The sequence below is a fragment of the Lissotriton vulgaris genome, chromosome 10 (genome assembly GCF_964263255.1).
Source record: "Lissotriton vulgaris chromosome 10, aLisVul1.2, whole genome shotgun sequence".
Classification (NCBI taxonomy): domain Eukaryota; kingdom Metazoa; phylum Chordata; class Amphibia; order Caudata; family Salamandridae; genus Lissotriton; species Lissotriton vulgaris.
The window spans coordinates 538,295,547-538,320,235 of NC_141698.1; positions in this window are offsets into that span (position 1 = coordinate 538,295,547).

Here is a 24,689-nt window from a genome sequence, read left to right on the forward strand (position 1 = left end):
AGGTGTTCATGGTGAAGTTTGACTCTCTGTAGATGCAGTACCTAGTTCTATTGAGGTGGATGTGCTGGATGTAGGTCGCTGCCGGGCCTTCACAAATGCAAATATGGAAGCTGAAGTTTGTGTTGAATTTATATGTGTGGGTGGTGTCGGTGCCACATCCCTCCCAGCAATTTAGGATGGGGTAATAATGTCGGTCTCCACTGGGGCAGGACTAATGTCCATGATGACTGGCTTGTCATCATCCTCCTCTTGTACATCTACCTCCATAACTCTAAGGCTTTCTGGAACATTCCTTTTTTCTAGCCTTCTCTTTTGGCGTGACTTACTCTCAGACTGAGGTGGTGGCATCCAATTGGCATCTAGATAAGCAGAAGGGGGGCATGCAGAAGAACTGGATGGACTAACCCTTCTTTTCCTTGCTGGGGATCTGGAAGACAATGGATCTTCTGAAACAGTGGCTTGCTCTTCTTCCTCCGCAGGAGGCTCTATCTCCTTAACTGCTCCTACTTCTGTAGGAACCAACTACTATTGTGGGGGGTGGTTGCGGCTGTTGTTGCGGCTGTTGTTGTCCACTTATCTGAGTTTCCTGCATTGATTAAGTACTACTTTACGATAACGCTATTTCAATTTCAACATCATTGCTCATCTGCATTGTTGTGATTCGACTGGTTGCCTCTGTGACAGACATGGGCTTGGGCCTATGTACCTTGTGCCACTGAGATGTTGCTAAAACTGATGAAGATGTGGGTGGTACCACTGCACTGCTGGGGACAGGGCTACTTTGTGTTCCAGAGAAAATGTCTCCCTCTTGTTCACCTTCCATCGCGATTGTATCTTCTACTTCTTCATCACCACCAACAGCAATGGATGCCGTTTTATGGCCTTTAAGGTGCGCCTCTCACTGGATCAAGTGGTGTTTTTTCAAATGGGTGTTTTGCCTCCGGTACCATAGTTTGTACCAATCGTACCCCGACTAACACTTTGTCCACAAATGGAGCATATAGCAACGTTCTCCTCCTTACTGTTACCCGAAAAGGAGTCCCAAACTGGGGAGGTGAACTTTCTGGTGCTGGTGGAGGTGCCACTTGCAATGCCGGATGAACTGGAAGGTGTGCATGGTGAAGTTTGACTCTCTGCAGATGCAGTACCTAGTTCTATTGAGGTGGTTGTGCTGGATGTAGGTCGCTGCCGGGCCTTCGCAAATGTAAATATTAAAGCTGCAGGTGGTGAAGAATGTATTTGTGTTGGTGGTATCCGTGCCATATCCCTCCCAGCAATTTGGGATGGGGGTAGTAATGTCAGTCTCCACTGGGGCAGGACTAATGTCCATGATGACTAGCTCGTCATCATCCTCCTCTTCTACATCTACCTCCATAACTCTAAGTCTTTCTGAAACCTTCCTTTTCTCTAGCCTTCTTTTGTGGCGTGTCTCACTATCAGACTGAGGTGGTGGCATCCAATTGGCATCTAGATGAGCAGAAGGGGGGCATGCAGATGAACCGGATGGACTAACCCTTCATTTCCTTGCTGGGGATCTGGAAGACAATGGATCTTCTGATACGGTGGGTTGCTCTTCTTCCTCCACAGGAGGCTCTATCTCCTGAACTGCTCCTACTTCTGGAGGAACCAACTACTATTGTGGGCGGTGGTTGCGGATGTTGTTGCGGCTGTTGCTATCCACTTATCTGAATTTCCTGCATTGATTAAGTACTACTTTGTGATAATGCTAAGTCAATTTCAACCTCACTGCTCATCAGCATTGTCGTGATTAGACTGGCTGCCTCTGCGGCAGACATGGGCTTGGGCCAATGTATCTTGTGCCACTGAAATGTTGCTGAGGCTGATGAGGATGTGGGTGGTACCACTGCACTGCTGGGGACAGGGCTACTTTGTGTTCCAGAAAAAATGTCTCCCTCTTTTTTAGCTTCCACCGTGATCTTATCTTCTACTTCTTCATCACCACCAACAGCAATGGATGCCGTTTTTAGCCTTTAAGGTGCACCTCCCACTGGATCAAGTGCTGTTTTTTCAGATGGGTTGTTTGGCCTCCGGTACCACAGTTTGTACCAAACTTACCTCGACTAACACCTTGTCCACAAATGGAGCATATTGCATTGTTCTCCTCCTTACTGTTAACCGAAAAGGAGTCAAAAACTGTGGAGGTCGACTTTCTGGTGCTGCTGAAGGTGCCACTTGCAATGCCGGATGAACTGGAAGGTATGCATGGTGAAGTTTGACTCTCTGCAGATGCAGTACCTAGTTCTATTGAGGTGGTTATGCTGGATGTAGGTCACTGCCGGGCCTTCGCAAATGCAAATAAGGAAGCTGCAGGTGGTGTTGAATTTATCTGTGTTGGTGGTATCCATTCCATATCCCTCCCAGCAATATGGGATGGGGTAATAATGCCAGTCTCCACTGGGGCAGGACTAATGTCCATGATGACTGGTTCGTCATCATCCTCCTCTTCTACATCTACCTCCATAACTCTAAGACTTTCTGAAACCTTCCTTTTCTCTAGCCTTCTCTCGTGGCGTGTCTCACTCTCAGACTGAGGTAGTGGCATCCAATTGGCATCTAGATCAGCAGAAGGGGGGCATGCAGTAGAACCGGATGGACTAACCCTTCTTTTCCTTGCTGGGGAACTGAAAGACAATGGATCTTCTGAAACAGTGGCTTGCTCTTCTTCCTCCGCAGGAGGCTCTATCTCCTGAACTGCTCCTACTTCTGGAGGAACTAACTACTATTGTGGGCGGTGGTTGCGGATGTTGTTGCAGCTGTTGTTGTCCACTTATCTGAATTTCCTGCATTGATTAAGTACTACTTTGAGATAACGCTAAGTCAATTTTAACCTCACTGCTCATCAGCATTGTCGTGATTAGACTGGCTGCCTCTGCAATAGACATGTGCTTGGGTCTATGTATCTTGTGCCACTGAGATGTTGCCGAGGCTGATGAGGATGTGGGTGGTACCACTGCACTGCTGGGGACAGGCCTACTTTGTGTTCCAGAGAAAATGTCTCCCTCTTGTTCACCTTCCACCGCGATCGTATCTTCTACTTCTTAATCACCACCAACAGCAATGGATGCCGTTTTTAGCCTTTAAGGTGTGCCTCCCACTGGATCAAGTGGTGTTTTTTCAGATGGGTTGTTTGGCCTCCGGTACCATAGTTTGTACCAAACTTACCCCGACTAACACCTAGTCCACAAATGGAGCATATAGCATTGTTCTCCTCCTTACTGTAACTGAAAAGGAGTGCCAAACTGGGGAGGTGAACTTTCTGGTGCTGCTGAAGGTGCCACTTGCAATGCCGGATGAACTGGAATGTATGCATGGTGACGTTTGACTCTCTGCAGATGCAGTACCTAGTTCTATTGAGGTGGTTATGCTGGATGTAGGTCGCTGCCGGGCCTTCGCAATTGCAAATATGGAAGCCGCAGGTGGTGTTGAATTTATCTGTGTTGGTGGTATCCGTGCCACATCCCTCTAGGAAATTGGGATGGGGTAATAATGTCGGTCTCCACTGGGGCAGGAATAATGTCCATGATGACTGGCTCGTCATTGTTATGGCTGGATTTTCCGTTGAAATGGGATCAGCCCCCAGGGGCCCCTATGACCCAGCCAAAACGTACTCACCTTCCCTCCTTAGACAGTATTCACAATGGATAGATGTACGGATATATATACAGGTCGTACCTAAGGATGGGGAATATACATAGATTTTCTACAATATCTTATTCACATCAGTTGGTCTCGCGGCCACCCCGACCCAGACCGGTCTACCCTAGGGCAGATCTGACACACAATCCGGTGCGTCTACACATGGGCCTGCAGAACCCAATGCTCCCTTTTCCAAACTGTTCGCAATCCTGCGAAACTACACGCCAGTCTCCCCCCTGGCGTTCTCACTTATTCAAGCCACAATCCTGTGGGTATACGCGTTGGTCTCCCACCCAACGTTCTCACTAACGCCGCATATCAACGACGACCACATTCCTATGAACAATCATCAGGATAATATCTCAGTTACCTACTCGGGATAAAACTATAATAATGACGTTTGATACGGTTCCCAAATTATATGGTGTACCTCCTATTCTTGGCATCAAAGGTCCACTCACTCCCTCTTTGTTCGATCACTATTTACCTGATCAGGATTTCACATCCGCTCACATAAACAACTCTCAACTAGGAGATGCATTTACCGAGATTGAACAGGAACACGAGGCACACGATAATTCCATAAGAATTAGGATATTTATTAACAGTAGACACAAATCACATTACTATGCAACATAACTTCTGCAAGGAAAAGGTAAAGATTAGAGTGCACGTTCTATTAGAAATGGACGGACATCACCTGGTTAATATGAAGTCTGGGCTCGGCAGTCATCTAGGTTCCCTTCTCGTCTCTGTGTCCTGGCTCGCCTTGCAGTCACACCCCAGCCGTCACAAGTACACGTCTGCACCGCTAGGCTCAACCTCGTCTGCTTCCCTCCAGGGCACTGGAACCTTGCTGGTTATTAGCTACCGTCTCTCTCTCTCTCTCTGTATCAGTGCGCTCCCCGCTAACTCTCGTTCAGTCTTTCTCAGAGAGTTTCGGTCTTAAATCTTTCTCGGACTTCAAAGATGGCGACTGTCCGCCATGAGATAATTAATGGCAGAGATGCTAACGGCTAGATGCCGCCTACGGACTAACTCCAAAACTGACTAACACCTTCGCTAATATCAAAGCCCGTTCCTTCATGGAAAGCTACGGCCAGTAACCTGCCGCCCACCAAATTCTTGTACCTCCCCGTACCAAGGACACGTTCCCAGCCGGCCGGCCTGAAGTTGTGTCTTCGGTGTGGAGAAAAATACATTCCTTCGATAAGGGCCAGCCTGAGCCGGTTCTCTCCAAGCGAACAACAGCTTGAAACTAAAACATTACACTTGACCTAGAAAGCCTTCTCGAGCTACCAGGCAGAAAGCAAAATGGAGTCTGTCTCGTTTAAGGCCTACGGAGCCCACAATATGCATAACTCTATGGAAAATATCCTAACATGTTAGCAAATGGGCAAATCATGTCTAATACTCATATATCTATCCCCTAACTTAAATTCATAAGCCCTACATTAAGGAAAGTGACACGAAAATGCCCTAGTATATGTAAGACAGGGGCCCTGTCTATAGTCCTAATCCCTATGCTATGGGGATGATAGGCTGGAGTCACTCTCCATCATTCTCCCTCTCAAAAGAGCCAGAAAAGGGCAGCCATTACATTACACCCCTTGACTCCAGTCTATTAACCACAAACTAAATAGAACTAACATCAGTAGAAGAATAATAGGAAACAAAATTAACAGATCTATGTCTCTTACCAAATCTAAAAAATTGGAGCAGGAAAGGGATGCACTGAATAAAGCAACAAATAGCTATTAGGACACAAATAGCAACAATAACTCCCCCAAAAATCTGTCGTAAGGAATGCAAGTCAGGCAACCAATTAAAGAGCCAGTCAAAGAAACCCTGATCTATATGTTGTCTAATTTCTGCCGTCAAGTCGTGGAGTTTGTCAATATGGGATTGGATAGTTTTAGAATGATCAGACAAATTAAAACAGCACAGACCTTCAAAATCAGAGCATTCGTGTCCGTGTTTTAACAAAAGATAATCAATAGCAGCCCTATTCTGCAAAATAGCTCTACGTTCACCTTGGGCATCTAATAAAAGATCAGACAAGACAGTAGATGTCTGATTGATAGACTTAACCATCCAGCAGGCCATTTTGCCAATTGTCTTGGCATTATAAACGGCCAATGCAGGCACTCCAATAATAGAAAAAGCTAAACCAAGGTATTCTGATCTAGAATAAAGGTGAACAGAGGAATCGCAATCTTCATGCAATGACATCGAATCACGTACAATACGGGAATGTGAAGTAGGATGTGAGGAAAACATTAGCAAACTCAATCTAGTGATGGCACATGGGCCACCAGAAATATTCGCAGGAATGTAGGGCCAAGATGAATTCCCGCAGGAAAAGAGCCATCCAGCTGGCAGTAACATTGAACGATAATGGCTAGGGGCGACTAATAAACGTTTACAAGTCATATTGTTCTTTACAGAAAGACATGAATTCGGAAGTCTCTTTAAACACAGCAATCGTTGATGAGCTGAAAAAGAAGTAGCAGCTTGTAGCTTCAATTTCAAACATTCGGTAATAGCCTTAGGGTCGCATGTCATAATAAAGCATAGATCTCCAGGGGTAATATTAAAAGTAGTGATTCGGGAATGAATAGGGATATCAAGGTCTGGAAGAGCAGTACATGAGGGACAAAACTCATGGGCCGCGAAGTCGCCCAGAATAACATTTGGTCGGGCATTCGAGATATTAAAAATATGTCGCAAAGTCTCAGTAGATGCAGGGACAGCAACCAAACAGGTCGCTAAAATGTCAGTGACAGATTTCATTGGGGCAAGACAGAAATGCGGAGAGTTCGTCACCCGCTTTGCGAGTGTGATCCAGAAGTTGGACGATGCAGCCCACGCAGACCGCGGGACTCGGATTATCCCATCAACCGGCATCGGTGGATCCTCTCCTCTCCCGGCGTAGCAGGCCAAAAGGAGTCCAGCGCCGACACATCCTGCAGCAGCAGTCCAGAGAATGATCTAAAAGAATACAAACACAGGCCTTAATCATTCTCGTAAGTAACATTTATCAGCTGGGACAGCTTCCCAGCCATCTTTCCCTGGCTTCATCACCAAAACGGTGTTGTCATGACCGGTCGCAATAATATCAGCCTGTTCAGGAGGATTTTTAGGCGATTGCACCCATATCTTAGCTCCAGGAAGATCAGATGATCCGAAGCCTTTTTGTCCTCGCACAGTTAGCAACGTTGGGGCAGAGCCTTTTTTGATCTCACCACTGAAGACAGGCATAATCAGTAACTGAGCAACGCGGTCAGACTTTTTAATGAACAAATCCGTCTCACTGCTATTAAGCAGGAGAACCTTAATCTCTCCCTGATAATCACTGTCAATTACTCCTCCGAGCACTTGTACACCTTTCAGGGCCAGGCCAGATCTAGGGGCAATTAATCCAAAACTACCGGCAGGTATACAGACACCAACGCCAGTTTCAACAATGATACGATCCTTTCCTGGAAATTTAGCATCATTTAACGCATGCAGGTCGAGGCCTGCGGAACCTGGGGTCGCTCTACATGGAGCCAAAGCACCGGGGGTAATTTCCCAATACATGACAGTGTTCGATAAAGAATTAGGTTTCACATCAACATGTGGAGGAAACAAACGCATTAAAGGAGATTCAGCATGTAACAAAGGGTGATTATTCAGAATTAATAAAGCTTGAAGCAGGACATCTCTCCACTGGCTGTAACGGTCATCAGTCAACTTGCGCAACTGTTCTTTCAACAAACCATTCATCCTCTCAATCAGACCTGAAGCTTGTGGGTAATATGGAATGTGAAACACCCAATCAATATTATTTTCCGCACAGAATTCCTGCACCAATCTTCCACAAAAGTGGGATGCATTATCTGATTGAATTTGGAATGGGACACCATAGTACAGAATAATTAGCTCCAGGGTCTTAATGGTATTCACTTGGGTAGCGTTCTTACAAGGAAAAGCGACCAAAAGGCCACTATAAGTGTCAACCACTGTACAAATATATTGACAATTTCTGCTCATAGGGAGCGGACCAATATAGTCAATCTGCCAAATTTGAGCGGGCAATTTACCTCGATGTAAGTGGCCTCGAACAACCTGAGGCACCTCCTTTTTCCTAGAATGTTGACAAATGGGACAATGTAGAATGGCATCTTTTATTAAAGAAAAAGGAATATGAATTCCTCTATCGGCAGCCCACCTGCTAGTGGCTTTCTCTCCAAAATGTCCCGCTTTCTGATGGGCCCACTTCGCCAATCCCGCCAAATCAGAATCCTGCATGTCCACCACTGCCTCAGCAATTTTAGACTTTTCATCTGCAATGTTATGGAAAAATTTGTCAAGGGAGTCAATTGGAGTGTGAGCATCCACGTGAAAGATTGTTACAGTACTCTGCGGGAGCAGCTCCCAAATTTCTTGCCACAATTCCTTTCCCCATAGTTCTTTGGAATGCAATTCCCAATTATGAGAATGCCATGTTGGTAACCATACCGCCAGTCCATTCGCAGTGGACCAGGAATCAGTAAAAATATGACATGTGCCAGGTAGTTCCTGTTTCAAAACTTGGTAAACTGCATAGAGTTCAGCATATTGACTACTCTTACCATCTCCAGTTGTGCTCAACAATTTCTGCGTGATCGGGTTATACGAAACAGCTTTCCAATGTCTTTTGTCACCAATGAATTTCGCTGAACCATCCGTAAACCACACATGTTTTCTATCCTCCACGGACAGATCATCAAATGATTTACCCCACTTCACGGGAGACTCCTGCACCACGGGAACCGAACACTCACTTTCAGTCTCATTGGAGGGCGCCTGCGCCACTCGCTCATGTAAAACCGCCACACCTTTCGGACCCACACGTGCCCTGTCCTGAATGTACCATTTCCATTTAATCACACTAGCCTCCTGAGCATGTCCAATTCGATGGGACTTCGGCGAACTCAAAACCCACTGCATAATGGGAATTTCAGGCCTCAAAATCACAGCATGGCCTATGGTCAATTGCTCGGTATCCACCAGAGCCCAATAACAAGCAAGCAACTGTTTTTCAAAAGGTGAGTAACGCTCACCAGCCTCGGGTAACTTTTTGGTCCAAAAACCTAATGGCACTTTTTGTCTGCCCTGCTTTTGCCACAAGCTCCAATTGGCATACAAGCCTTCCACGGACACATTCAGATCCACATCACCTTCACTCACGGGCCACAAATCCAAGGCATACTGAATAGCTTCTTTAGCCAAATTAAAAGCAGTCTGTTGAGACTCACCCCATTCAAACGCATTCTTTTTACGAGTGACTCGATACAATGGAGCTAAAATCTGAGTTAGATGGGGAATATGTTGACGCCAAAATCCAAACAAACCAATGAAGCATTGAGCCTCTTTCCTGTTTCTGGGAACTGCAAAATCAAGTATTTTACGCTTTACCTGTGGGATCACTTCTCTGTGACCTTCATGCCAATTAATTCCTAAAAATTTCACATTTTGGGATGGAGTTTGCAATTTGTCAGGATTAATTTCCCAACCTTTCGCTCGCAAACAGTCAATGATTTGATCTAAATGGGACTGTACCTGGTCTTGCGTTTCACCTTGAATTAAAATGTCGTCAATATAATGACAAACTTGAACTCGTGGATTCGTGGGCACTTCAGACAAATGCTCTGCCACCAGCCGGTGACAGATCGTAGGACTATGCACATAGCCTTGAGGAAGACTCCGGAACGTCATTTGACGTCCATTCCATGTAAAACTGAACTGTTCCTGACATTCGGGGGCAATCGGTATCGAAAAGAAAGCATTAGCAATATCAATTGAAGCATACCACGTACCTGGATGCTTTTGAATTCTCTGAATTAGCGTGACAATGTCAGGCACTGCGACAGTCAATTTAGGTGTGTTTTTATTCAATTCTCGATAATCAACAGTCATGCGCCAAGAATTGTCACTTTTGCGCACGGGCCAAACGGGATTATTCCAAGCAGATGTGACCGGAGTAATGACTCCCGCGTCAACCAAATCCTGAATAGTAGCAGTAATCTCTTCATGACCACCTGGGATACGATATTGCTTCTGACAAACCATCTTCGTGGCTAAAGGTATTTTAATAGGTGGCATTCGTAAACGGCCAACCCGTACGGGTCTGGTCGAAATGTACTGTCTAGTTCCAAATTGATAACAACCATCATCCAGATACAAAGTCATTCCTTTCAAAATGTCAATTCCAATTATAAATTCCAAAAGTGGTACAACCAACACAGAGTATTCTCTACGAGGAATCCTACCAATTTTAATTTCGAGTGCAGTTTGGACTGCGGGTGTTTCTTTACCACCCAAACCAGTAATTGTAAAAGACTGTCCATGAAATTTCTTCGACTTACCATGAATTAAAGTGGCCTCCGCCCCAGTATCAACCAATGCTCGGGCCCTTTGGATATTACGATGTTTCCAAAAAATCTCAATATCTACATAGGGTCTGTTATCTCTGTGAGCCCACTTGTGTACCGGAGCTTGACCTATTTCCTAGTCCTTTTTCCCGCGTTCCGTCAACCAAGACAAATCAGGGTAAATGTTCTCAGTTTTCTTTGGTATCAAAATATCTTGTTCATATCCGTCTCCAGTACGAAACGGATTAGTGTCATGTTCAAAAAGTTGTGAATTACGGTCAGAAAGTCTGTTACGATCCTCTCTCCTTCTCATATCAGGGGAATAACTCCTTTCATCTTTTCGTCTATTGGGAACACGATCATCTCTCCCTCTCTCACGATCATCCTCTCTCCCCCTCCCGTCATTACGATGAGGGGATGCATCACGTTCATAGCGCCGATCATCATGGCGATCAGAATTCACACGTCGCCTCTCATCACCACTGTCATCCGAACCACGGTCACAGTCATTCTTTCGCACACGACGGGCACCCTCCTTTCGATCCAAACCACGCTTACGAAACATGTCCCATAAGCGATTATTAGGCTCACCGTCAATGTCCTCCCTTTTAACACCATCAGCAACGAGAGCAAGAAACATGTCACGTCTAGAGAACTTATAGTCCCCACCAGTACGACCCTCAGGTCGAGATTGTCTTTCAGGTTTAAACCACTCACCCAGCTCACCAAGCTGACGAACAGACTCAAGCACAGCAGACAAAGCATTGCCAGTTTGGTTAATCAATAATGTCATCATGACCTGCTTGTAAGCAACAGGAGAAGAACGGATAATGCGATTGCCCACAGAAGATGTTAAAAGACCATCCAGTAACCTATCAGCAGTACTAAGAAAGATAGCCGTTTTCATGACTTCCTCCTTTAAACGTTGCGACGCATCGCGCAAAGTGTACCATGGTTTCTCATCAGTGGGCCAATCAGATTCAGTTGGATATTTATGATTACAACCGTCAGACGCAAGCTGGAGCAAAGTAATTTGACCAGCACCATTATAGTTTCGAAAATGATCCTGAATCGTAGAATCAGAACTCAAAGAGCAAAATCGTAAGCAATCAACCGCATCAAGCATAATACCGGCAGCGCCAAGTTCATAAAGACGCACCATCCAAGTAAGCAAGGCCTCACCAGGCCGTTGTCGAAATCGTTGTAAAATGTCACTAACCTCCTGCTGAGTAAAATCTTCAATACAGTCTAAAGCTATGCCAGCCGGGTTACCAGGGGCTTGTTGTAGTTTACGTCGAAAAACAGGGTGAGCAGAAACTTCAGGAAGAGCGTCCGAGGAAGCCCGCATCTTAGATTTAGTATGGCAATCAGGGCAAGCTACGTCATCCGAACGGGAAAAACGAGCACGGTCGCTGTGAGGACCTATATCAGTACATGAAGTAGATTTACAATCACGTCCGGAGCGAGAAGACTCGCGCTTGTCACCCTCCTCTGCCGAGGAGTCAGAAGTATGAGAATCCCAGATATTACCGTCCCACTCATCGGGGTTCCAATCCATTCCAGCTTTTGCTACAACCATACGCACTTTATGTGTAGATACACGACCACGACGATGTTTATACTTATATCGTGCAATACGGACCGCAGCTCTTTCGGCAATGGTCTGATATGTTTCAAGTTTGTCGGCAAGCAATTTATTCTGACAACGCAAAAGAGTATGCGCATTTTGCAACTCAACACACTGTCCTTCCATGTCCTTAAACTGCTTTTGGAGCTGTACAAACCTCTCATGCAATATTCTGTATGCATTAAGAACAATCCAACCTCTGCGTCCCAAAATAGGAAGCTCATCACCCTTCACTACTGGCGCTTTCTGCAAGCATGATACTACATCGGCAGGCTCCGCCTGCTCCAAGCATGAAGACCAATTTTCACTCAAACCAGTAGAATCAGCCCACTCGCGGGCCAAGGCCTCGTAAGGGGTACATTCCCAGCCGGGAATCTGAATCGGTAACTTGAAAACCGATGATGATTTTTTCGCAAACATAATGACACAAAAAAGTTATATACACAATTATAAACAAAATTTTATACGTACAAGCCGAGCGCAAACCAACAAGATTAAATCAACACAATGCACACAGGCTTCGTAAACAGTTCGTGACGCCAGATGTTATGGCTGGATTTTCCGTTGAAATGGGATCAGCCCCCAGGGGCCCCTATGAAGCAGCCAAAACGTACTCACCTTCCCTCCTTAGACAGTATTCACAATGGATAGATGTACGGATATATATACAGGTCGTACCTAAGGATGGGGAATATACATAGATTTTCTACAATATCTTATTCACATCAGTTGGTCTCGCGGCCACCCCGACCCAGACCGGTCTACCCTAGGGCAGATCTGACACACAATCCGGTGCGTCTACACATGGGCCTGCAGAACCCAATGCTCCCTTTTCCAAACTGTTCGCAATCCTGCGAAACTACACGCCAGTCTCCCCCCTGGCGTTCTCACGTATTCAAGCCACAATCCTGTGGGTATACGCGTTGGTCTCCCACCCAACGTTCTCACTAACGCCGCATATCAACGACGACCACATTCCTATGAACAATCATCAGGATAATATCTCAGTTACCTACTCGGGATAAAACTATAATAATGACGTTTGATACGGTTCCCAAATTATATGGTGTACCTCCTATTCTTGGCATCAAAGGTCCACTCACTCCCTCTTTGTTCGATCACTATTTACCTGATCGGGATTTCACATCCGCTCACATAAACAACTCTCAACTAGGAGATGCATTTACCGAGATTGAACAGGAACACGAGGCACACGATAATTCCATAAGAATTAGGATATTTATTAACAGTAGACACAAATTACATTACTATGCAACATAACTTCTGCAAGGAAAAGGTAAAGATTAGAGTGCACGTTCTATTAGAAATGGACGGACATCACCTGGTTAATATGAAGTCTGGGCTCGGCAGTCATCTAGGTTCCCTTCTCGTCTCTGTGTCCTGGCTCGCCTTGCAGTCACACCCCAGCCGTCACAAGTACACGTCTGCACCGCTAGGCTCAACCTCGTCTGCTTCCCTCCAGGGCACTGGAACCTTGCTGGTTATTAGCTACCGTCTCTCTCTCTCTCTGTATCAGTGCGCTCCGCGCTAACTCTCGTTCAGTCTTTCTCAGAGAGTTTGGGTCTTAAATCTTTCTCGGACTTCAAAGATGGCGACTGTCCGCCATGAGATAATTAATGGCAGAGATGCTAACGGCTAGATGCCGCCTACGGACTAACTCCAAAACTGACTAACACCTTCGCTAATATCAAAGCCCGTTCCTTCATGGAAAGCTACGGCCAGTAACCTGCCGCCCACCAAATTCTTGTACCTCCCCGTACCAAGGACACGTTCCCAGCCGGCCGGCCTGAAGTTGTGTCTTCGGTGTGGAGAAAAATACATTCCTTCGATAAGGGCCAGCCTGAGCCGGTTCTCTCCAAGCGAACAACAGCTTGAAACTAAAACATTACACTTGACCTAGAAAGCCTTCTCGAGCTACCAGGCAGAAAGCAAAATGGAGTCTGTCTCGTTTAAGGCCTACGGAGCCCACAATATGCATAACTCCATGGAAAATATCCTAACATGTTAGCAAATGGGCAAATCATGTCTAATACTCATATATCTATCCCCTAACTTAAATTCATAAGCCCTACATTAAGGAAAGTGACACGAAAATGCCCTAGTATATGTAAGACAGGGGCCCTGTCTATAGTCCTAATCCCTATGCTATGGGGATGATAGGCTGGAGTCACTCTCCATCATTCTCCCTCTCAAAAGAGCCAGAAAAGGGCAGCCATTACAGTCATCATTCTCCTCTTCTATATCTACCTCCATAACTCTAAGGCTTTCTGAAACCTTCCTTTTCTCTAGCCTTCTCTCGTGGCGTGTCTCACTCTCAGACTGAGGTGGTTGCATCCAATTGGCATCTAGATCAGCAGAAGGGGAGCATGCAGAAGAACTGGATGGACTAACCCTTCTTTTCCTTACTGGCGATATGGAAGACAATGGATCTTCTGAAACAGTGGTTTGTTCTTCTTCCTCCCCAGGAGGCTCTGTCTCCTGAACTGCTCCTACTTCTGGAGGAATCAACTACTAATGTGGGCGGTGGTTGCGGCTATTGTTGCGGCTGTTGTGGTCCGCTTATCTGAGTTTCCTGCATTGATGAAGTACTACTTTGTGATAACGCTAAGTCAAATTCAACATCACTGCTCATCGGCATTGTCGTGATTAAACTGGCTGCCTCTGCGACAGACATGGGCCTGAGCCTATGTTTCAGGGCTGGGCCCACTGATGCAGGGGTGCTGCTCCCAGCTTGCTCCCCGGACACGACTGCTGCAGGCGTAGTTTTTTGTTTCCCAAAAAACATCTTTGGCGGCACACCTGTCTTAGTAAGTGGCAGTTACTTTTTCTCGGTGGCAACTTTCTTGGTACTGGATGATCTGGTACCTTTCTTTTGGGCTATCTTCTTCAGATGTCAGCAGCACACAGTGGCACAAGTTGAAGAGATGTCTGTCTGTGTTCACACGTCATGTGACGTCGTGCACAGCAGGTCTTCTGTGGCAGTACAACGGGTGATGATGACACCTCCTCCTCAGTCTTTTGTGCACCTAAAAGCAAAGAAGCCAGAAGAACAACAGTGAAATGTGGCATTTGTTTTTTGTGGTTCAATTCCTACTAGTACAGACAAGCAAATATAATAATATATAACTTATCGTGTCGTCAAACTTGTTAGTGTTATTATTAATAGTGTTACATTTTATTAACTCATGTTAGTTATTACAAAAAATAAAAACAGTGTAGCCAATTGTGAGACTTTGACAACAAGGGCTTTCATGGTGTACAGTCAGGAAGGATAGGAAAGAATAAGATAAAAAAATACAAATGTAATGGAACCTCTTTGGCATGGTGCATCACAATTGTGTATTGAAGCTTGCAATGAGGATGGAGGCAGTAAGCCAAGAAGAACAAAGGAAAGACATGTATGCCTATGGCAAAAAGCAGCACACAAACTAGTAGTACCATCACAAAATGGCCACCAGCCACATGGTCACTCACAGTCACAACAAGGAGGAGGCCTGTAAAACAATGAACTCAAGAAGGCCCCATATGGCCAGACAAAGTAGGCATGCTAAACAACACAGCTTTAATGCAACAATGCAAACATGAAAAACCACAGGGCTAAAAAAGCTTTGCAAGTTACACAACAACCACACCACACACATCCAGCAAAGGCATTTAATTAACACATACGAAAAAAGTGAAATACCCCCCCAAAAACACATTTTGCAATTCAATCCAATGCCATCCATGCCCTAAATGTTGTTTCAATTCAACAGCAACACCAACGAGTGCCGGAGGCTTCTTAATGACCAACGGAATCACAAACGCCTGAGGAAAGACCCCACCAAGACACTACAAGCAACCATAAAAGCTGTAGTAGTACAGGCAGAAGAGAACCAGCACATTTCCAAACAGGAAGCAGACTACCATTGCACCATAAATGCCTAATTACCATATTTCTACACCGTATCACATGACATCACCAAGTTAGCCCAGATAAACTTTGAGCTAAAAAGTAAAGAGTGAGGCGCACTATTAAAATCTTGGGGCAGTCTTCCACTTTCCATTTTGGGTGGCTCTAATTTGGTTAAAATGTCAATACTAAAAAAATTCACATTTATCTTTTTTTTGATTCCTCTATTGTTTAATCATATAACAATAAAAGCACTGCAAGGTGAAATATACAGCTTTACCTGGTCTAATAAGGGAGTGAGGATTTTTTCTGGAAGAAACTGCAAAGCTCTAAGTTAGAAGGTGGTATCGCAAGCTCCGACTTTCGTTTTTACTGTTGGGCTTTCCAGCTAAAAAATGTAAGATTCCTCCTATTTGGATATCCCCCTTCCTTCAAACCATGGCAAACATTTCCTCTGGGTGGCTATGGCTTTCTTTTTAAGTTTGGTCATCCCAAATGTTTTTAAAAGTCAAATTTAAGGTCTTGAGATCTGCTAGCGAGCTCTGGTACCAGATCAGAAAGATTCTAAGGATACCATATTACAGCATTGGTGCTTTGTCTGCCCTGTTGATGGAAGAAGGGATTGACAAATGGGGTCAGCTTTTGCAAAACAACAAGCTACTCACTTGGGATTTTTTAAGTAACATTACAAACCAGAGGCTGTCCAGGTTTAAATGTTATCAATTATCCAGCTGGACCCCTAATCTGGCTAAAGATTCAGAAGGAAATGAAAAGTGTGAAAATATTCTGTTGGGCCCCCTCTACCAACGTAAAGAAGTTTCTAAATGGTACTGGGTGCTGGTAAAAGGAGAGCCTCTACCAACGACAATTGAGGAGCCCTGGAGAAGAGAGCTGCCCTCCACCGATATAACACTTTTATGGCAAGAATCGATGCACACTTTATGGAGTGTTGTTTAAGCTGCTCATCTCAGATGAAATCGTCTTTTTACACTCCACAGAGCATACTGGACTCCTAAAAGGCTTTCAAAGTTGGGAGGTGAAGGTGCGAAGATCTGTTTAAAGTGTGTCACTTTGAATGTGGATGACTTGCCTATTTTTCGGCAGTATCCCCAGATCCAGGGCTTCTGACAAGAAGTTGGTGAGACCATCTCAGAGGTTTTGGGGCAAGAAATTGAGGTAAGCTCTGTTTTGGTTATCTTTGGTGTTCTCCCAGAAGAGAGGGTTAACTGTAAGCTTTCTAAACTTCAAGTGTCTTTATTATTTATCTTAATCCTTCTGGCTAGGAGAGAAACTTATTTAAAATGGGTATTGCCTCGGCCCCCGGTATTTTTGGACTAGGTTGCCTCAGTTAATAGGTTGAATCATGGTTGTCTCTCGAGGAAAAGAACCAGATTTTGATTGGCATGGGAGGATTGGGCCAATAAGTTTTATAATATAATCCATTAAAATGGTCCAATAATAATGAAGTAAGTAAGATTAACGTAAAGAGTCTGAACCTTGTGAAGGTCGCTACGCTCCACCTCTTTTCTTAACCAGATGTCTTGACGTTGGCCCTTCAGGAACCTTGGAGGTGGTAAAGTAACAGGTTAAGTTGAAACCTCCCTCCATAGGAGCCAGGAAAGAGCCTGTTTCCTCTAAAAGACAATCTACTAATTTATGAATGAGGACAAATAAAAAACATATTTCTTTGGAACAGGGAGGCATTATTTATGAAGGTCTGCATCACATTTGCACTGCCGTTGCGGCACTTTTAGTGATGCAGCTACATTGTAAATAATGCACCATGTTGTGCCATATTTACAAAGTGACGCATCTTGGCAGATTGTCACTTCATAAACCCCTACACTACATTATACCTACGTCATGTATAATGTATGCAGGGTTGGCGTTCCCCCTCAAGAAAGGGTCATAGGAATGGCACAGTGAAATCTACGAGATTTAACTGCGCCCCTTCTAGGACGCAAATGCATCAAAACTTTACACCTTACGCAGGCACTTTCACATGGGGCTTGCCCCATGTGAAAGGAACATTACTGGAGATGCGTCATGCTTCTGACAGAACTCCAGCAATGCGCCACTTTTGCTCCGACAGATACCATAGTAATTCTGACATATCTGTCATTCCTTGCCACATGATGCGTCATACAGTAACTATGACGCATCATTCCTGTTGCAAGGAAGGCACACTGAGAAGTGACGCATCGCTGTTTTCACGCAGCCATGTGACACTTCTCATAAATGAGGCCTCAGGTTTGTGGTTGCTTGTTGCTGCTGTTTTAACCAGCAGCAAAGCAAATTTGGCATTGTTAAGAGATGAAAGAGTCAATGGTGGGTTGTTACCTTCTCACGTAAGAGTTTCAAGGATAAACCTATTATCCGGGATAAGGAGGATCCGGTCAGAGTGCTTAAAAGGCTATGTGACACAGACACCACATTGCAAATACGAACATGAAAACAGTTGATAAGGTTCAAGCAAGGTGAAGCATTGAGCCTTCAACACTCAACAAAAGCGTCGCCTTACATGTAACCTCGTCCTCGTACCAAGGAAAACATGCACACTGTCTCTAGAACAGCGGGGGACTCTGGCCCCCCGAATCCTCCTAAATGAAACTCGCAAACACCACAGCAAAACTGCAAATTAAAGATATTTTAACTAGTATTGAGCGAGTCCTAGATGCACCCAATATATGTAAAAGCTATATACTTTTAGTATTCATATTCAAAGAACTGATGTTAGCATCTGCAGAGCTCTCACGTGTACCAGGTTTGTGCCTTTATAGCTCACCCAGTCCATGTGTTTGCATAGCATTGTGGGACAGTTAGTCCCGATTTATAATGGCACTGCAATCCCGCCTTGGGTCTGGGGGACCTCTATCTCTACTACTACCCAGTGCTTGAAATGGGAAAATAAAAGTGCAGGTATTCCTTATCAGATCACTTGCTTGTTTCTGAGAAGTTCCGGTACTCTCCAATCAAAAGTATTATGTCTGTCTTGAAAAGTGGCAGTACTAGCCCAATAAAAAAGTGCCAGTATCATTTAAAACACTGCTTCTACCTTTACTTCCTATTTTACTGCTCTACTTCTATTCCTACTCCTTTTCCTTCTTCCACTTATGCTTTCAATTTTTCTACCTCTTCTCCCTTTCCCCTCACTATCTCCCCCCTTCCCCTCTATCTCAATCCCTATTTGGGCCACCTGTAACTCGCCGTATGTCCCGGGTCTGGATTCAATTGCTGCACTGTGTACTGCTTTATAGCATGAGTAAGCCTGGGTAGTGAACTCCGCTCCGTTCATGGAGTTTGCAGAGTTTTCTGCACTCTGTGCACCGTGGAGCTCATAGAGGGCAGAAAACTCCACTTTGCGTAGTGCAGCAGAGTTTTTTCCCTGCTCGCGAACTGTAAGTTTGCGAGATCCCGATCGGGAAGAATTTCTACACTGCACTACACTGGTGGGGACAGGAACACATCCACAAGTGTACTCACACATGTCTTACCTGTTAAGAATTAATCCCTCTGCATGCAGGTTACCCATCAACTGTGAATTGAGAGCAATCTCCCGGTCACGTCACTGCAGCGAGGTAGACACAGGAAAACATGCGCTTAATGTAGTAGGCAGGACAGCTCCAGGCATGGTCAGACCACAAAGATCATAGGGCCAAACCTCCACCCTTTACACACTAGACCCCCCACATCATTAGGGGATATGCTGTATGTCCTTCCTGTGCCCCCTGTACAATTAACCATCCAGGTGTACCCAGACACTGCACCACACACACCAAACAACCATGGAGCCTGTCTCAGAAGGTGGGGCTGAAGAGAAACGCCCTGCACAGAAGCTCAGGGCCTGGGCAACCCTCCTCCCCACACCTACCCTCCAGTCATGTCAAGCAAACTGAGTCTAAGCATGGGCGGAAAATCCGTTTCGCTCGCGGATTTTGCGGATATTCGGTAAATTCGCAATCCGCGAGATTCGCGAATTTCCCGCAAAATCCGCAAATCCGCGAGCAGCGGATTTGCTCGCACTGTTCGCGTGAGTTCGCTGCTTCCCAGTTCAACCTCGCGCCCCGCGAATAAGCGCTAAATTGCAGAAATACGATCTTAGCAAAACTGAAACTACTTACCAGGTTCAAAAGTTCAAGCTCATCATTAGTAGCCATTTCCTGTAGTGCTTCCTGAGGGGCCCCTCCAGAGTTCAGTTGCCTACTTGCAACTATTATGTGACCCTGCTCTGACCCTCAGAATAGTTACACAAAGGTCCTGAATTACAGCTAAGGCAGACAAGCAGGAGCCAGGCTGGAAGTTCAAATCCAGTGACACATTAATCAGCCCCTAATTCATTATTGTCAGTTGGGGCAGGGCAGGTGTTGTAACTAATTTTGCAACAATGAAAGCACTTAGCAAGCGCAAAAGATCACTAATCAGGAAGCACTAAGGAAGCAGGTGCCAGCTAAAAAAATATTCTGTGACACATTAATCAGCCCCAAATTAATTCAGGTCACTTGAGGCAGGGAAGGTGTGCTTTGCTTTGCCGAAAATAATGTACACTGGACAACCAGAGGGTGCGGTGATGAAACAGAGGGTGGCATGGGTGGGCCAGAGGGTGGCATGAGTAGTCAGAGAGTGGCAGTGGTGACAGAGAGTGGCAGTGATGAAGAAGAGTGTCCCAAACAGGCTGGACATGTAGAAACAACAAGTTCGCAAAACTTGCGACCCGACAGGTAAGTTCGCGTTTGCGAAATTGTACAAAACCCTCGCGAACTGGCAGAAACCCGCGCAAACACAAAAAAAAAATCCGCAAATTCGCGAGAATTCGCGGATTTTGCGGATTGCAAGTTCGCAAATCCGCAAAATTCGCGAACGCGAGATTCGCAAAATTCGCCCATGCTTAACTGAGTCCAGTTTCAAACTGAACACTCACACTGCATATGAACATCCACTGAACTGTCCACACTGCCTGTCAAGTCACTCAGACACACCCCACACTGACACACAGCCACATACACATACTAGATGCCAGCAGCAATAGCAGACAATACATGGGATAGCCAAAAGTGAGGTGGACAGTGATGGAAAGCCATGGAGCAAGCCACAAAGCATGTGTACAACACATGCAAGAGAAGGAACAGATCACAACACCCCAAGGCCATCACATCAGACATGGCTGGCACAGTGAGTGAAAGTAATCCACAGTGACCTCTGGGAGACTGCAAACCAAGCCATGTTTAGGCACAGGGAAGATAGGAAGTGACTGAAGTCAAACAGTGATCAGCCACACATCTGTCACAAATTACTTGACATGTGTATGTCATCAACACAGCACAACACACATGGCTCATTGTCACAACCCAAGTCTGTCAAACACAAGTTGGATCCTGCATACATACCACTCCTCCACCTACCGCCTACCTACAACACTCAACACCAGTGTTAAACACACAGAATGGTACAAATAATGTCCTGGGAGTACACTGACAAACACTCACACTCCCCGGGGTACAGCCACAAATCACACACACATCCAGGGATGCCTGAACCAATGCTGGCACAAAAACGATATCCAAACACAAACCTCATAAACAACATACATAGAAGTACAACAAGCCCACATATGGCCAGCCAAACAGTGGAAAGGAAATGGGACCCCAGACAGTACAGGAGTACACAACATTGCCACTCAGGATCAATGCAGACACCATACCCCAACACAAACAAGAAGTGCATCATCTCACAACAATCATGCACACAAACTTGAATCAATGGGACAATAAGCTAACACAGACAGACATACCACACCCCCCATTAAGTCAACATGTTGTCATAGTGTACCACAAGTGACAGGACAAACATAGGCGGACAAACCACCAATGTGCCTACAAAACAAGCTCAGGAATTAGAATCCTCCTGACTGCATGTGACAGACACACAAGTAACGCACAGTACACTTGCAACACACATCTGAATAAAGCACAAAACACTAAGAACTCACACTCAATGACATGCAAATAGAACATCACACACAGAGCATCTGTCAGCTGAAAGAGCCAACACAGGACAAACACTGCACACATCCACATCAAACCCACAACAGTTGCATATTCCAACTCCTCACATTGCAAACACAGCTGGACATCAGGGGAGGCAAACCAGGCAAGTACAAGGATTGTTGTGCACTGCATGCACAACAAGCAGTGTATGCGCACACACCAAATCAGTAGCACACATATCCCAGTGTCACACCATGAACCCCCACAACACAAATCAGCACAGCACACAGACAACATCACACTCAGGAATGGAAACAGCACCTCAGCAAACACACATCCAGCTAACCCAACACCCACAGATGCACAACTCAGGGACACCCAGGTGTAAACAAAATGACCAGAGGACTGTGCAGCGCAAACAGTTGCACTGCACATGAGCAACACTGACTGCAAACAAGTACAATAAAATTACACATAACTATTTGGGAAACTGTCCTGAGTGGCACATTGGTCCTGTGCACAAAGCTGCACCACAAAGCATAGTGTAACACGTTAAGTGGTGGGGAGGCACATACACTGGCAAACCAAGGGGATAGCTGACATGAGTGAAGTGGTGTGTACGTCAGTAGTGGAGAGGTCAGGAGTGTATCATACACAAATACATGGAGGAGTCACTCACAATGGGTAGGCATCAGAAGCACAGATAGGGTATGGTATAACTCCACATCTCACATCCCATACTGGAGCCAAAAATGGCTCAAGTGACAGCAATCCTTGAGAAAACAATCCCCACAATGTCAGTGTGGCTAAGCAGGTCTGCACAGTGAGCACAAACAGTAACAAGACACATGACAGATCAACAAAACACAACACAGACTTGCCAGTCACACACTCTGCATACTCACAACTGGCAGCAAAAACAAGTAGGTGTACCCCAGGAGTTCAAGGACACACCAACACACTACACCGCCCATCCTACAACTACCACATGTACACACAATCACAAGCACAGGGCTGACAAATGAAACTAACAGGCACTCAGCTCCCGGGTGGCACATGTGTGCAGTAGCCATTGCAGGGACACTCACACATCAACACTACTGACAAAGTCCCCCCCTTCACACTACACACTTCATGACCACCCAAGTGCACACATTGAAATGTACCCATGTGACTAGGATGACAGGCCATCACAAGATGACCATACACCAACCATGCTGTCCACACACCAAGAAAGATCAAACAGACATGATGGACCCTGGCCAGCATGCCTCCAATCCTGTGGATAGAATACCCCTCTGTGCTGGCAGTGCATCCACACATGACATGTATACAACAACTAAACCTGACCATAGAATGATTAGGATAACAGTAGGTCATCATAAACAACCATCATTGCACCCCCAAGCCTCGGAGTCAAGAAGACGTGAAGTGCCTGTCACCTGTTCAGAACCCAGAAGAAGTGAAACAAGCCATTCCCAATGTTAAAGTGGAAAACAGTGCGTGTGTCACATTAAACCATACCCACACAGATACCCCTGAGAGAGCGCAAATTTGAATAAAAATTATGTATGGACCATATTTACAAGCATATCGTATAAACGTAAGAATGAAATATATACTGTAACATGAAGTTGACACTTATAGCATAAAGCCAACTGATATAATCAAAAGTAATATAGGAAATGTAACTGTATTTACTCTTGAACATGTATAAATTTAGAAGGCCCGTATACGTAGTGGGCTAATGTAGAGAAGTGTAGAAATGCCTACGAAATGTAGAACGTGCAAGGTAGAATTCATGTACGTGTGTAGCTTTAAAATGGAGAAACCGCGTGAAATGTAACATGGAGAAATGTGCAGAGAACATATACGGCGATGTAACAAATGAGGATATAAAGTTATACGCTATATAATTTATATTCTATGCACAAAGTATTCACTTATGCGTAAAGGATTTGCTAAATGCGATTATATATAAATGTGTGTTAAAGGTTATATTGTGTAGAGGGCTTCTTGTAAGAATGTTAAAAGGGTTTAGGTCATTTGTGGTTTTAACCTGACTGACCAAGGGTTCGCAGAAGGGTAGTCCGCTGTGTAATTTAGTGGGCTCACTAGAGTCGTGAATAGTTTTGATGTGAACGTGCGAGCCAAGGAGTCTAGCGCTTGCTAGATTTAAGGTGACAATGCCGGACAAAGTTTATGGCCTAAACGTGATAAGAAGCGCTTGGAATTTGAGAGTTGTTTTGAGAAGTCCATTCATAGGATCAAGAAAGGTTACATACATAGTTGTAAAGTTTAAAGTTCTGCTGAGGTTATTGACTTATGATCCGAAAGTGTCAATTGTAATGTTGAATGAAGTCACCAGCAAGAAGACGAAGATGACGTCTAAGGAGAAAGGTCAACTTAACGGACGACGAAAGAGACGAAGCAAGGAAAAAGCTAGAAGATGACCTCACGGGGAAAGTCCGTGGTGGGCGTCGAAGGGGCGTTCCACCCACACTATGATTGTGTATTTTAGGGACAGCGCCCCGGGGAGAAGCTAGCGAAGGCGAAAGCGAACAACTCCGAGCAGAGGCCATCATAGAGAGCTCAGAGTAGATGACTTGAGCAGATGCGCTGAGAGAGATCAGAGCGCAAGAGAGCAGTAGGCCGAGGACCCTTAGTGAGCAGATGGGTAGGCAGCAAGGGTACTGCTTCTCAAGCTTAAGTTACCTTTAGAGGCTAAGAGAGTTTGAACTTCTTTGGAAGTCAAACTGCTGACACCTTTTTAGGTTAGGAACTTGCGAAGTAGGGATGTCACGTAGTATAGAGTAGGGACAGATTTAACTTGATTAATTTTCTCTTTCTGTAGATGACGCAAAGGAACCACTTCATATCGATGCTTTTAATTTACTGATTCGGGAATTGATTATTGTATTCTTTGTATACTTTTTGAGATTTATCCTGAGAGGATTGTATACGCATTTAATCTTGACTTTTATATAAAACTTTCAAAACTTCATCAGTTGTAAGTGGTTCTTCAGAGTGGCGTCAGTTTATGGGGTTTATCTAACCTATGCGGGGTTTGTCTTTTACTCAATGACAGATAAAAATCGATCCAAAATTGA